This window comes from Entelurus aequoreus, linkage group LG14 (assembly GCF_033978785.1).
Source record: "Entelurus aequoreus isolate RoL-2023_Sb linkage group LG14, RoL_Eaeq_v1.1, whole genome shotgun sequence".
Lineage (NCBI taxonomy): Eukaryota > Metazoa > Chordata > Actinopteri > Syngnathiformes > Syngnathidae > Entelurus > Entelurus aequoreus.
The window spans coordinates 49,811,326-49,826,043 of record NC_084744.1 but is presented as its reverse complement, the minus strand read 5'-3'; the positions used below and the strand labels follow the sequence as shown (position 1 = coordinate 49,826,043).

The 14,718-nt window shown below is 40.2% G+C and overlaps 1 protein-coding gene across 1 annotated transcript in view; it reads right to left on the bottom strand.

Moving 5' to 3' along the window:
- Positions 1–14,718, bottom strand: part of LOC133664990 (inositol polyphosphate 5-phosphatase K-like) — a 102,025-nt gene that overhangs the window by 60,456 nt on the left and 26,851 nt on the right. The window contains exon 7 of the mRNA XM_062070104.1: positions 13,139–13,607. The gene's annotated coding sequence lies outside the window, so the exon portion shown is untranslated. The remainder of the gene's footprint in view (positions 1–13,138; positions 13,608–14,718) is intronic.

The window sequence follows — 14,718 nt, the reverse complement described above, 5'->3', positions numbered from 1 at the left end:
ATTCGGGAGATGGGGGGGGGGGTAGCAGGGGTGTATATTTGAGCGTCCCGGAAGAGTTATTGCTGCAAGGGGTTCTGGGTATTTGTTCTGTTGTGTTTATGTTGTGTTACGGTGCGGTAGAAAAAAAAGATACGAGACCTTTTTGCTCAATATGTTGAAAAATATTCTTAAATTAAGTAAATGCTAGTGCCATTATCTTGACATAATGATAAGCGCTAGGCATTACAGTTCTTGAAACCAGCAAACTTTATACTAAAAACAAATGTATTGTTCTTAATGGAAAGGCAACAAGGCAAGCGCTTGTTACCCTCGGGGTCTCTTAGCCGCTCAGGCAAATCATATTGTCTAAAAAGGCATTTTTCCATCCATAACATGACATCATCGCACCAAGTGCGTGCTCTTTCAGTCAATTAGTGCGCATATATACAGCCCGGCCCCCGGCCCAAAATTTTTTAATTGTAATTTTGAGGAATTTATCTGAATGTGCATGAACTATACCATAATAATGCAATCCAATTCCAAAACCAAACCCGACCCAGCAACATTCAGATTAGCAATAAACAGAGCAATTGAGAACACACAAACATGACACGGAACAATCTAAAAGGAGCGAGACAAAATGAATATTATCAACAGTATCAATATTAGTAACAGGTTCAAAATTGTTAAATGTTTAAATATTAACTGTCAGTTTACTGTACTGTGCCAACTGTACTACTATATGTTTTCTATTGTTTCATTGAAAATAAAACAGCAAAGTCCATTTGGCTGTCATCTGTTTTAATGTGAGACACAATTGTGTCAAAGTCATGATTTTTTTTTTTTCACATGCTTGAAATAAATGATTACTTCAAAAAAGTAGTTTTATTCTTGTGAGTGTTGATGACACAGCTTTGCAACTGGTACTGTTCGCTGGCTGAAGACACGCCGTAGATAAGTCTTTTGTATCTATAGACTCGATTGTGGATGGCGAATGTGGTAATACCACGCGATTCTGGGGTCATTTGGAGTTGGTGGTAGCCCCACTTTAAGTCCAGTTTGCTGAACACCACTGATCCATTCATCCCCTGTAGCAGTTCATCCACTGTTGGAATTGGGTATCTCTCTGATGATTGCAAGGTTTGCCTGTCGCATATCTAGACAGTCTGATTTCAGAGTTTGCCTTGGGTACGATGACCACTGGGTTTACCCATGGTGTTGGTCCATCGACCGGTTCTATGATGTCCAGGTCGTAATTTGCGTTACCCGGCCGTTCGCGGTATTGCAAATGTTCGTGCAGTGTATTTTTTGCACTGGTATACAGTACAAAACGAGTGACACAACAAAAAGAACTCCCGGGATGATTCATTGTGCTTTACATTTTATTGCGGCATAAGCGATGTCATGATGGTATCCTTACATCACACTCAAATTTATAAGCGCATGCTTAAATGTACCGCATGCCTTTGGTAAGCGCCGGAGTGAGAAGAGGTTTTAAATTAATTACCGTCCAGGCGCTAATTCGAGGAAATACGGTATTTGGTTTTCTGCTCAAAATCTTTTTTCAAGTTCCAACTTTAGCGATCAGACGTGCTGTGCTGTCACTTTCGTTGTGTCCATCACAGCAGTTGAGAACTAAAGAGGAAAACTGACATTTTCATCAGCTGTGATGACAAAACTCTTGCACTTCCACGCTGAGTCTATTAGATAGCAAGCTATTTATGTATTTTATTTCCAAACCAGTAGTCAGATTAAAGTTGATTTAATCCAAGTCACTTGGCGCTACTATTTGTCCATTTTTAAATTTTCCCTCCTAAAAAGACATTTTATTTTCCGTGCCATCACGTGAACGACAAGTCACGTTTTTAGCAAGAGGATGACACGTCTAGTTTTTTTTTTTGATTGATTGAAACTTGTATTAGTAGATTGCACAGTACAGTACATATTCCGTACAAATTGTACAGAATATGTACTGTAAATAATAATGTATATACTCTAATGATGAACGTGTGTGATGACTGTATTATGCTGATAGTTTATGTTTATATTTGTAACATGAATTGATTCACCTCCAAACATGGCGCCTTGTGGTCACGTGAGGGTATTTTGACCAATCAGCAAAGAGATGATCTGGCCATACTCTGATTGGTTAAAGCCTCCCAAGTGACCACGTGGTGCCATGTTCGTGACCAACCATAGACATCTTATAAGTAGACGCTACATTAGCTGTCAAGATGGCGGCCCAATTTCCCGCGTCACACAAGCCAATGCTGCGTCTACTTATAACTTGTCTATGTTTTAAAAAAAATTATATATGTATATATAACATGTCTATGGTGTACAGAGTACGGAGAGGAAGTTATGTTAGAAAGACCGCAGCCCCACAGGAAGTGCCGTCAGAAAGAACGCCCCGCAGCCAGCTTTTTAAAAAAAAAAAAAACCTATATTTATAAATTTCAACATTTACAAACAATCGAGAAACACTAATCAAAATAAGTCCAAAAACAGCACCAGCGGGTTGTAAATTCTAAGTAACTAAAATAGAATGCAAAAAATTATATCTATAAAATAAAGTGCAAAGCCATAGGCTCACTCAATCTCAGTAAGTAACTTAAATTTGGAACACAGCATCATCGTTTTCACAGCTTTTTGGTTGTTAGAGGTAGAGAGTGTTTTAATGTAGAGTTCTAAATCTGTTTTACAGGCACAAAAGACAGGTCGGGTATTGAGAAACTTACATTTATGACTATCAAACTTAGCCAATGGTATAATGAGGCTGCAAAGGTAAGATTCCTTTTCAATTTTTTTTCATATAGTGTAAAACAAATATCACATCTTTAAAACAAAGCACAAGTTTGTCATAAATATTGTCCAGGATGAAGCGACAGATGCCTGCCATAGTGAAGGGACTTTCAAAAGTCCAAAACAGGTGGTAAACAGTCTCTGGATGTATGTTACATAAGGTGCAGGTAACATCAATGTCCTTCTTGTATCGAACCATCAGTCTTTACAGGGTAATAACCATGAATGATTTTAAAAGATATCACTTTGACTTTGTTGGTAAGTAAATACCTGTTAGGAAGGGACCAGGTTTTGACCGAGCAGACGTCATCTACATCATTATTCCAGAGCGCAATTACATTGGAGACAGACACACAATCATTTTGGAATAAGCTGCGGCTTTTTCTCTTATTTTTCTGATCAAAGCAAAGTTTCCCCACAGGAGTGTCAAGTGTATCATTCACCATTTTTACAGCAGAAAGTAACAACACCTGTTGGAATGTACCACATAACACCTGTTGGAATGTACCACATAACAACACCTGTTGTAATGTACCACATAACACCTGTTGGAATGTACAACATATGTTGGAATGTACCACATAACACCTGTTAGAATGTACCACATAACACCTTTTAGAATGTACCACATAACACCTGTTGGAATGTACAACATATGTTGGAATGTACCACATAACACCTGTTGGAATGTACAACATAACAACACCTGTTGGAATGTACAACATAACACCATCCATTGCACCACAATACACACAGTGACTATAGCTGCCATCAATTCTAATTAAATATGTAGATTGTTTTCACATCTTTCCAAGACCTGTTAAATGAAATATTTCATAGAAAGCGGTACTTATACACAGAAGTCAGGGGGCGGGACTTTAGTGTCGTTCAGTTCCTCCATGGCAGCGATGCGCTCGGTGTACTCCAATACTTGTCCCTCCAGGGTGTTGATGTGTGTGTGACACTTACAATTAGTAGTCACAATTGTTTTGTAAAATGAATGTGTAAATAGAGTATCCTAATTTAGTTCGAGGTATTTTCATATCTAAAGTCACAGCTAAAGTGTATGTTTCCAAGCTGAATGCCACAAGACACGTTATTCCGCCACGCCAGCAGAGGGAGCACTCGTATAGGAAAGGAGGAAAATGGGAGGTGCTTGTTAGTGCTTCCGTGTCACACCCTGCGATGACAACGCAATCAAGCACTTTGTGTCTTCTTTTTATTCCTATAAAACAGGTCGGTAAAGTGTGATCATATTAACACATTTGTCTCCAAGCAATTATAAGCGTTTCTGAATATAGAAATATTGAAGTATATTGTTTAAAAGTGTGTATTTGTGATGAAATTTGTAACGTTCAATAAGCGATGTCTCCCTTTGTGTGCGAGCGCGTAGTTGGGCGGGAACGGCGGCGGCAGTGGATTTGTTGAAGTTAAACTGTGATTGTTAAGAAGTTTTATAGGTATAGTCAGGTAACTGTGTGTAATTGTAATTGATTTATAATGACAGTGACAATATAGAAAAAAGCGTTCAAGAAAGCAGCAATATTAAAAAAGAAGCAATGTCAGGATACAGTACAAACATGTAAGATGAAGAGGTATTTATTAAAGCAACAGTACCGTTATGTGATGCTTATACACAGGAAATATAGTGTTTGGGTATGTAACGATCAATCCTCCATGTTTTTGTGGATATGTTTTATCATTTCAAAAGTAAAGATGTAATTGTTTAACGATGTGAATGAACAAATGTAGAACTGAAATTACATGATTGAAACTATTTGGATGTGATTAAAAGCACAATAGTAATGCAAATGAGTAAAGAAATCAAGAAATGTTTAATAAAACAGTCAGGTCACACCCTGCGATGACAACGCAATCAAGCACTTTGTGTCTTCTTTTTATTCCTATAAAACAGGACACACCACATCGAACACTGGGACCAGGCTACTCAGTGCGAGGCCTGTAACATGTGCCATCATGCTCCTGAAAGAAACAGCCCCACTTTTAGCGCACACACACACACTGTCACACCCGCACATACGTGTAATCCTCAGCTGACAGGTAGACACCTTTTTTTTCCCCGAGTGGCCTTTTTTTCCCCCGAATGGCAGGACAAGTTTTTTTTTACCTCTGCTGCTTGTTTGTTTGTATTATGTTTTGGAATTCAATGTACATGACGTCATCTTTTTTTTACAGAAAGTATATCCTATATTCTCTTACATGAACACAACTGTCAGAGCTTTTAAAACTAGTACATTTATTTATTAAGCGAAAAGACTGTAAAATTCCATTCCGTTTTTTTTTTTGTGGTGGTGGTCTGTCATATTAAATGGTTTCCTTTTTTTTCTCAGTCATATTGTGAGTGCTTGTATTGTTTATTATTTTCTACTGCATTTGAGGAATGTCTTCCACTCATGTTGAACAACTTCCACATGTTTAAAGTCTTCCTTAACCCTTAGATGCACAAGTGGGTCAAAAATGACCCGGTGAGGTTGTTTTCCTGAAATATCTTTGTAATGAAAATGTTTTAACATTTCATATTCCAGGTATTCCTCAAAAAACATGTTTTTGACATAATTCCATTTACACTTCTAACTTACCTTTTAAAAATTTTAAGAAATTGTAGTTTTTGTACTACTACCCCAAGCTTCCGTAAGTGGGTCACAAATGACCCGCATGCATTTTCTTTGGAATCCAATGGGAACCTTCAATTCTTATCAGCTGTGGCTGTCTGGAATAAATTTAACTGTGGACCACACGGACTATATCAGAAGTTTGACCCTTCAGGAAGACTATCTTACACAGCAAGAGCTTACAGTACATGCCAAGCAAGCCCGCCAAGTACGGCCTAAAGATCTTCTGGGTTTGTGATGCATCCCCTATGCAATAGATGGTATAGTTTACACAGGGAGACAACCAGGTGAAGAAGTTCATTTGTCAAGCAGTTGTGTGGTAGATTTAGAAACACAGGTCGCAACATCACAATGGATAACTTTTTCACCAGTGTGCCTCTTGCACAGCATCTTCTAGAGAGGGATCTCACTATTGTGGGGACTCTACGTCTGAACAAGCCAGACATCCCTCCTCTGATGAAGCCTTCCATGTCCAGGGAGGTTCACAGCACAGAGTTTGGATTCAACAACAGCCTTACCATGGTCAGCTATGTCAGAAAGAAAGCAAAAGCTGTTGTGCTCCTGAGCATGATGCACCACGACAAAAGTAGTGGATGAAAATAGCAGAAAGAAAAAAACAGAAGTAATCACATTTTACAACAAGACGAAAGGCGGTGTAGACACCACTGACCAGATGGTTGGAACCTACACCTGCAAGCGCCAAACACAGAGGTGGCCCATGGTGCTGTGGTACCATGGGCCATGATTGACATCGCCACCCTGAATTTCTACACCTATTTCACGGCTCAGCACCCAGAGTTCAAGAGCGGCATCACCAATGCACGACGGATCTTTCTCAAAGAGCTGTCAAAGGAGCTTGTCACCCAACACATGAGGAGTCGACTGGAAGGCTGCCCCCAACTCCAAACCCCGATTATTGAAGCAATGGAAAGGTGTGGGTTGACAAAAGCCAAAATCCAGCCACAGGAGAGAAGCAGACAGGGCCAACCAAAGAGAAAGAGGTGTCAGATCTTCCCAAGTAACAAAGATCGCAGTTAACAACAGGTGTGGGAAATGCAATGTCCCTGTGTGCAATGATCACAGCCAGAAACAGGTAGTTTGTCTGAACTGCATACAATGATGAGACAAGGCAAAACAGGGAAAAGAAAGAGGAACTGTCAATGACTGGACATTCATACACACACACAATGGATGTTCACATTTTTTCTATTGCTGTTCTGGGTAATTTTTTTTTAAATTGTGAAGAAGAATAAAGATATTTCAAACATGAAATTCTTGTGTGGTCCTAAATATATTACAAACTATTATACAAGTGATTATTCTTCACCAAAATGACAACAAATGGCATGAAAACACATTGATTCTAACATGGGTCATTTTTGACCCACTTGTGGAAGAGTGTAGGGTCCAGTCCCTCGTGCATCTAATTCTGCCATTTTTTTACAGACTAAATATTGTGTCACAAAAACACACAAACTCAGTGTCATGTTCAACATCAGGAATTACAGTATGATGTGTGTGTGTGTGTGTGTGTGAGAGATGAAGGAAGGGACCGGAATCCTTGCCCAGCTGGAGTTGCAAAAGACCCACATGGAGTTGCAAAAGACCCAGATGGAGTTGCAAAAGGCCGCACACCTCACCCTGATGAAGGAGGAAAAGGCCTCACCCAGATTGGGACCGAGATGGAGACGCAAAAGGCCGCAGAAATCTTGTGGCTTGAGAAGATGGATGCCGCATACCGCGACCTGTTCGAGAAGGAAAAAGCAGCACGCCTCGCTCAGATGGCGAACCAGTTGGAGAAGGAAAAGGCCGCACGCCTCGCCCAGTTGGCGACCCAGACGGAGAAGGAAAATGCCGCAAAACTCGCCCAGTTGGCGACCCAGACGGAGAAGGAAAATGCCGCAAAACTCGCCCAGTTGGCGACCCAGACGGAGAAGGAAAAGGCCTCACGCCTCGCCGTGATGGAGAAGCAAAAGGCCGAATGCCTCACCCTAATGGAGACCAAGATGGAGGCGCAAAAGGCCGCAAAACTCGCCCAAATGGAGAAGCGAGAGGCCGCACACCACGCCCTGATCGAGATTGAGGAATCAAAATACAAGGATCTCAAAAACAAATGTAAGGAACGTAGATTCTACCATCTAACATTATAATATTGTTTTTAAGTTAAGCCTTCCCTTGCAGTGGATTTCTTGTAGAAAAAGCTATTTGAGCACGAGCTCAAGAAAAAAGGAATGAGAAGTCAACATCAGCTCCTTGAGTAGCCTGATAATGGACTGTTTCATTCGTAACTTGTATTTCTGTATCTTACCTTCACTGAAACTTGTATTTCTGTATCTTACCAAACACAACTTTGAAAGTGCCGACAGCTTTTCATTTTTCATACTCTTCAAACAGAAGTATTTTGTGACAACTTTTGTTCTCCACAGCTCAAGTTCCCACAGAACGCAAAACAGATGATCCTGGTGAAAGCACCAGCCAGGACCCGGGCGATGAGATGCCGGCGGCCAAAAAGCCCAAAAAATAGACATCCAAATCAGGTAGCAGCAGGATTAACACACACAACTCTGACGCATACACATATTTGTGTACATCTCACTCATTCTGATTGTCATCTTTTTTCCAGGGCCGGTACAATGGGTTCAGTTCTGCGGAGAGGTGTGGTACCATGTGGCACCATTTTTAAGTTATCGTGCCGTGAATTTACCAGTTCGGCCCACTTGGGAGTAGATTTTTTCTCCATGTGGCCCCCCATTTAAAATGAGTTTGACACGACTTTCTTGTAGCTCTCCTGTCCTTTATTAATAAATTGAGTAATTGAACAAGAGGTAAAATCGTTTGTATCCTTTGTGATATGCTAGCATGTTTAGAGTTAAAAGATTTCAAACAATTGTAATTGTATTTTCAATATATGAGTATTTATAACACATATTTATAAGGGGGGAGTGGCCTGGGCGTGCCAAGCTAGGCACACGTCTGCGGCTGATTTGAAGTTGATTGCGATGTAACAAAGAAATTTGCTTGGCTTTGTGCGTGCGCACACTTTTATACATCTGAATTTTTGCTGCCGTACAAAGTTTTTCTGGATTTTCACATACACCTGTTTCACGCAACTCTAGTTACATGAGGCCCCCGGTGTGGGACGTTGGAGCGATACATTTGATGATTTTAGTTTTCATCAGCGAATAGGCTAACCTAGTGGAACCTGCCTGCTAACCTAGCCCATGGGTTCAGTTCTGCGGAGAGGTGTGGTACCATGTGGCACCATTTTTAAGTTATCGTGCCGTGAATTTACAAGTCCAGCCCACTTGCGAGTAGATTTTTCTCCATGTGGCCCCCCATTTAAAATGAGTTTGAAACCCTTTGACACGACTTTCTTGGCCACGTCAGGCGGACAGCAGCAGTAGGTAGTAAATGCGCTAGATCAGGGGTGCTCAATACGTCGATCGCAATCTACCAGTCGATTGCAAAGGTAGTATTGGTAGATCGCATTACATTAAAAAAAATTCGCATTACATTAAAAAATAAATAAATAAATTTGCATTACATAAAAAAAAAAAAATTTACGCCAGCCTATCACCCATCCCGTCTTTTGATTGATAAAACAGGGCAGCCAGTCAGATGACATCTGCGTTTTTCTGACACTTAGGTCACTGCGCATGCGCAAACAACAGCGCTCAGTGCAGCAAAACTAACAAGCTTGTCAGCGAGTTACCGCCAATTTTCAGCCCTCGGTTTTTTGTCTTAAACCTAAGAAAGGGTATAAAAATGAGTGGGGGAGCTGGACCAAGTAAGAAGACAAAAATTTATCACTTTCATACGGAATGGGAGGAGGACTTTTTTTTTCACGATGACATTTTCAAAGTGCGTTTGCCTCATCTGCCAGTCTGCCATCGCAATACCAAAGAAGGGAAATGTGGAGCGGCATTTTCGGACTATTCATGGAAAATACGACACTGAGTTCCCGCTGAAAAGCGAGCTGAGAAAGAGAAAGATGAAGGAACTGAAATCCCAGTTGTCCGGACAGCAGTAATTTTTCACACAACAAACTTTAAAAGCGAAAGCCGCCACCGAAGCATCATTAAGTCCAAGTACCGTTCCACCATGACTGATGAACATTTGGAAGTGTGCTTGAGTCTGGCTGTCAGCAGCTACTGTCCGGACTATGCATCCCTGGCTGATTCAATTCAGTGCAAGTCATCAGAGTAAACTCGGGTAATGACAAAATTTACATAGTTAATTGTGTTGTGCAATATTGGCTCATGCGGTTATGCATGTACATCAACATACATTGTAGATATAAAGAATCCTCAATATATTTAGAAATAAATATATGTTTTGAATTTTTGTAGTAGGTAGATCATTTTGACTTGATCATTTTATAAGTAGCTCGCATGCTGAAAAAGTGTGAGCACCCCTGCGCTAGATAAGAGCCTTATCATTGATAAGACATGACACCGCTGATGATGGAAGGAAAGCTTTGAAATTATTAAGAGAACATTATTCTGGAAAGAGCAAGCCCAGGATTCTAAACCTGTACACTTCATTGACCACCATAAAAATGGAAGGGAATGAGACTGTGACTGATTATATGATAAGGGCTGAGAATATAATTTCAGCTCTTCGTGATGCAGGAGAGAACATGAGAACATGAGTGCTTGTGGCCACCATTTTCAATGGACTGCCAGACTTATTCAGACCACTGGCTGTCCATGTTACACAAAATGAGGACAACGTGACATTTAAGGACTTCAAGAGAAGACTGAGGGTTTATGAAGTGCATACAGATTTAGCCGGTCCTATGAGAACCCCAAGCTTAGAAGGTCACAAATATACACAGTCCTTTACGGACGACTATTCAGGTGCCATGACTGTATATTTTCTCAAATGCAATAGTGATGCGGTACATGCCACAGAGAGGTTCTTAGCAGACTCCGCGGATAATGGTACTGAATTTACGAGCAAGGAATTCAAAGCACTGTTAACCAAAAATAAGATTAAGCACGAGACATCTGCACCTTATTCGCCTCACCAAAACGGCACGGCAGAGAAGTTGGAGAACCCTGAGATGGGCAGGTGTATGCTTTTTGACAGTTAACTACCAGACAAAATGTGGAATTATGCTGTACAGACAGCTGCCTTATGTACGAAACAGATGTTACAGTAAACGCACAAGGAAAACACCTTATGAGATGCTCACAGGCAAGAAGCCAAAAATGTCCAAACTTCAGAAATTTGGATCTGTGTGCTTTGCATACGAACAAGAGAAAGGAAAGTTAGATCCTAGATGAGAATAGGGTCGTTTTATCGGGTACGACAAGAACAGCCCAGCTTATCTTGTGTATTATCTAGACACAGAAACGGTCCAAAAACACAGGCTAGAGAAATCCACAAACAAGACAGTCAACGAAAAAGAAACACAAACACATTGACCACACACTCAGTATCAGGACAGAGGTACACCCCAGGGTCCTTGAAAATGAGGAAAGTGATGATGAAAAAAATGGGAAATGCATCAGGTCAAAGTGTTAAAAATGATGTATCTGTTTCAGAGATTGAAGGTGAACAGTCTAGCGCTGGGGGTCAGGGAAGAAAGAACCCACCTAGAGTTAGGAGAAGGCCCATGCACCTACAGGAATATGACATGGAAGACAGGGCAGACAGGCTGGTAACTTGTGTAGACTCATGTTATAGAGCAGTTTGCGACATACCACAAAATTACCAGGATGCCATACGGTCAACCAGGTCACTGAATGACGAAATGCAGTCACTAAAAGATTACCACCAGGCAAAAAGGCAGTGGGGGGTAGGTGGGTGTATACACTCAAGAGTAATACCGATGGGTCAGATAAGTGTAAAGCAAGATTTGTTGCAAAAGGTTATAGCCAAAAACAAGGCATTGATTATGAGGAAACATTCTTGCTTACTGCTGACATGACAACTATCAGAGTAGTAATGCAAAAAGCAGTGCAGGAAGATCTAGTTTTACATCAAATGGATGTGAAAACCGCATACCTACACGGAAGGTTACGAGAAAAAGTCAAACAGAAGAGAAGTTAATATGCAAATTAGGTAAGTCCTTATATGGTCTCAGTCAGGTCGAAACTGGAATTCTCTGTTGCATGTATATCTCACTGAAAACGGTTTTGATCAAAATCTTGCTGATAACTGCCAATACACAAGGGAAAAAGACAATGAAAAAGTGATTTTGATTGTGTGGGTTGACGATCTGATAATTGCTGCTAACAATGAGGAGGTTGTGAAAAATGTCAAAGTGATGCTCACTGAGAGATTTAAAATGAAAGACCTGGGGAAGTTGAACAGTTTTCTAGGGATAGATTTTAAACAGTCAGAGGACCAAGTCACAATGTCACAACACAGGTACGTGAACAAAATCCTCTCCAGATTTGGGATGCAGGATTGTAAGGCCAGAGAGACCCCATGCGAGTCAAAACTCGAATACACAGAAAATGCTGTAAAAATGGAAGAACCAAGGATCTATCGAGAAGCAGTGGGAAGTTTAATCTATTTGGCTACTTGCACTAGACCAGATTTAAGTTATGTGGTCAGTAAACATTCCCAGCATTTTGCTGAGCCAAGTGAGGAGCATTGGAACACTGTAAAGCATGTGTTCAGGTATCTTAAAAGGTACAACAGACCGTGGGTTATTTTTAAAAAGGATGACACAGGTGAACTTGGTCTAATAGTCCACAGTGATGCTGACTGGGCATCTGAGGTCACAGACAGATGTAGCACTACAGGTATACTGTGCCAGTTTAAGTGACAAAAGTGCACTCATTTCATGGAAGAGTCGAAAGCAACCGACAGTTGCACTGTCTACCTGCGAGGCAGAATACATGGCCTTAGCGTCAGCCATACAGGAGTGTATGTATTTGCAACAGTTACTCAAAGGTATTGATAAGTGTCAGTATGCACAAACCAAGGTTTACGATGACAACCAAGGAGCTATTGCACTAGCTAGAAATCCAGTAAACCGACAAAGGTGCAAACATATTGATATCAAATATAATTTCATACGTGAAACTGTAAATAGTGGGAGAATATGTTTGGAATATTGTCCTACTGACAGCATGATTGCTGACTTGATGACAAAACCAGCCACTAAGCTAAAACTGGAAGTTTGCTTAGTATTTGTTTGGCACTGAGTGCAAGAAAAGCATAACGTGTGCCAAAATGTGTTTTTGTTGTTTTATTTTCTATGAAAAATGATGTACCACAATAAGCTAAGAGAGAGTGGGGGTGTTAAGTGTAATACTGTTGTACGCCCTTACCCATTGTGTCCATTAGAGGGCAGTGTTTACCTCTGTTATCTGACACCTATACTTCCTGTTCCGATGTCATTAGTCATGAGTCATTCTCTGTGAGTTAGAGCAGCAACATGTTACGATGCTGCCGCTACAATAAATAAGTCCAAAGGTAAAATGTTTGACGAAAGTTTAAATACATCTCCACCGCAACGCAACGAAGCTCAACAAAGTCAATCCAACCAAAATTAATTTCCACTGATAGGTTTAAGAATAAACTTAAACATTTCCAACAATATGAATGAAATTAAATTTAAACAATCTATCCTAATTATAAGAATAAACTTAAAACATCACTGATAACTTTTTAAATTTACTTTCAGTCAACTTAAACAATTTTGTAAACATCAGTGAAATTATCTTCTTTAAACATCCCCTCAGTACAAAACAAGGTTTCCTCACCAGTTGCGTCTTGTGAGTCCACACAGGAGCTGTCTTCCTTCCTCTTAGCAGCATGTCAAAAAGGGGTGACTGACTGGAGCTCAAACATTTTGAGCATGTACTCTGAGCAGATGAACAGGTGAATTCAATCACACCAATCTGTTGGAAGCAGGTGGAGATGTTCAGCTCTCACTGTTGCCCCTTCAGGCCTGGAGTGTGCTCTACAAATCAGTGGTGTTTGTGCTGCTCTGTACTTTGACTTGACAGGTACCATGGGTTGAGTGCTGCTGCTGTCCCACATTGTAGTCAATAAAAAATGATTGACAAAATGTTTGGTTGCTTTTTATCAATTCTATGCTTTTATGGGGATTGGCCCCTCCCACCTGCGAAGACGTGCACCTGTCTTGCCCAAGGACACAACGGAAGTGACTAGGATGGTGAAAGTGGGGATCGAACCTGGAACCCTCAAGTTGCTGGCACGGCTGCTCATCTATACCGCAAGTTGTTCAAAATGAGTGAAAGACATTCCTCAAATGCAGTAGAAAAGCCTCAAAGCATATGACTGAGAAAAAAAAGGAAACCATTTAATATGACAGACCACCACAAAAAAAAACGGAATGGAATTTTAGTCTTTTCGCTGAATAAAAAAATGTACATGAAAAAAGTCAGCTTAGTTTTAAAAGCTCTGACAGTTGTGTCATGTAAGAGAATATAGGATATACTTTCTGTCAAAAAGTGATGACGTCATATACATTGAATCCCTAAACATAATACAAACAAACTAAAGTCCCGCCCTCTGACTTCCGTCTATAATATAGATTTCATTTGACAGGTCTTGGAAAGATGTGAAAACAATAATCTACATATTTAATTAGAATTGATGGCAGCTATAGTCACTTTGTGTATTGTGGTGCAATGGATGGTGTTGTTATGTTGTACATTCCAACAGGTGTTGTTATGTTGTACATTCCAACAGGTGTTATGTTGTACATTCCAACAGGTGTTATGTTGTACAGGGCTTACTCATCTCCTCTTTCTGCTGTAAAAATGGTGAATGATACACTTGACACTCCTGTGGGGAAACTTTGCTTTGATCTTATTCCAGAATGGTTGTGTGTCTGTCTCCTATGTACCGTATTTTTCGGACTATGAGACGCAGTTTTTTTCATAGTTTGGCCAGGTTGTGACTTATACTCAGGAGCGACTTATGTGTGAAATTATTAACACATTACCGTAAAATATCAAATAATATTATTTAGCTCATTCACTTGAGAGACTAGACGTATAAGATTTAATGGGATTTAGCGATTAGGAGTGACAGATTGATTGTTTGGTAAACGTATAGCATGTTCTATATGTTATAGTTATTTGAATGACTTTTACCATAATATGTTACGTTAACATACCAGGCACGTTCTCAGTTGGTTATTTATGCCTCATATAACGTACACTTATTCAGCCTGTTCTCTATTCTTTATTTTAAATTGCCTTTCAAATGTCTATTCTTGGTGTTGGGTTTTATCAAATAAATGTCCCCAAAAAATGTGACTTATACTCCAGTGCTACTTATGTTTTTTTCCTTCTTTATTATGCATTTTCGG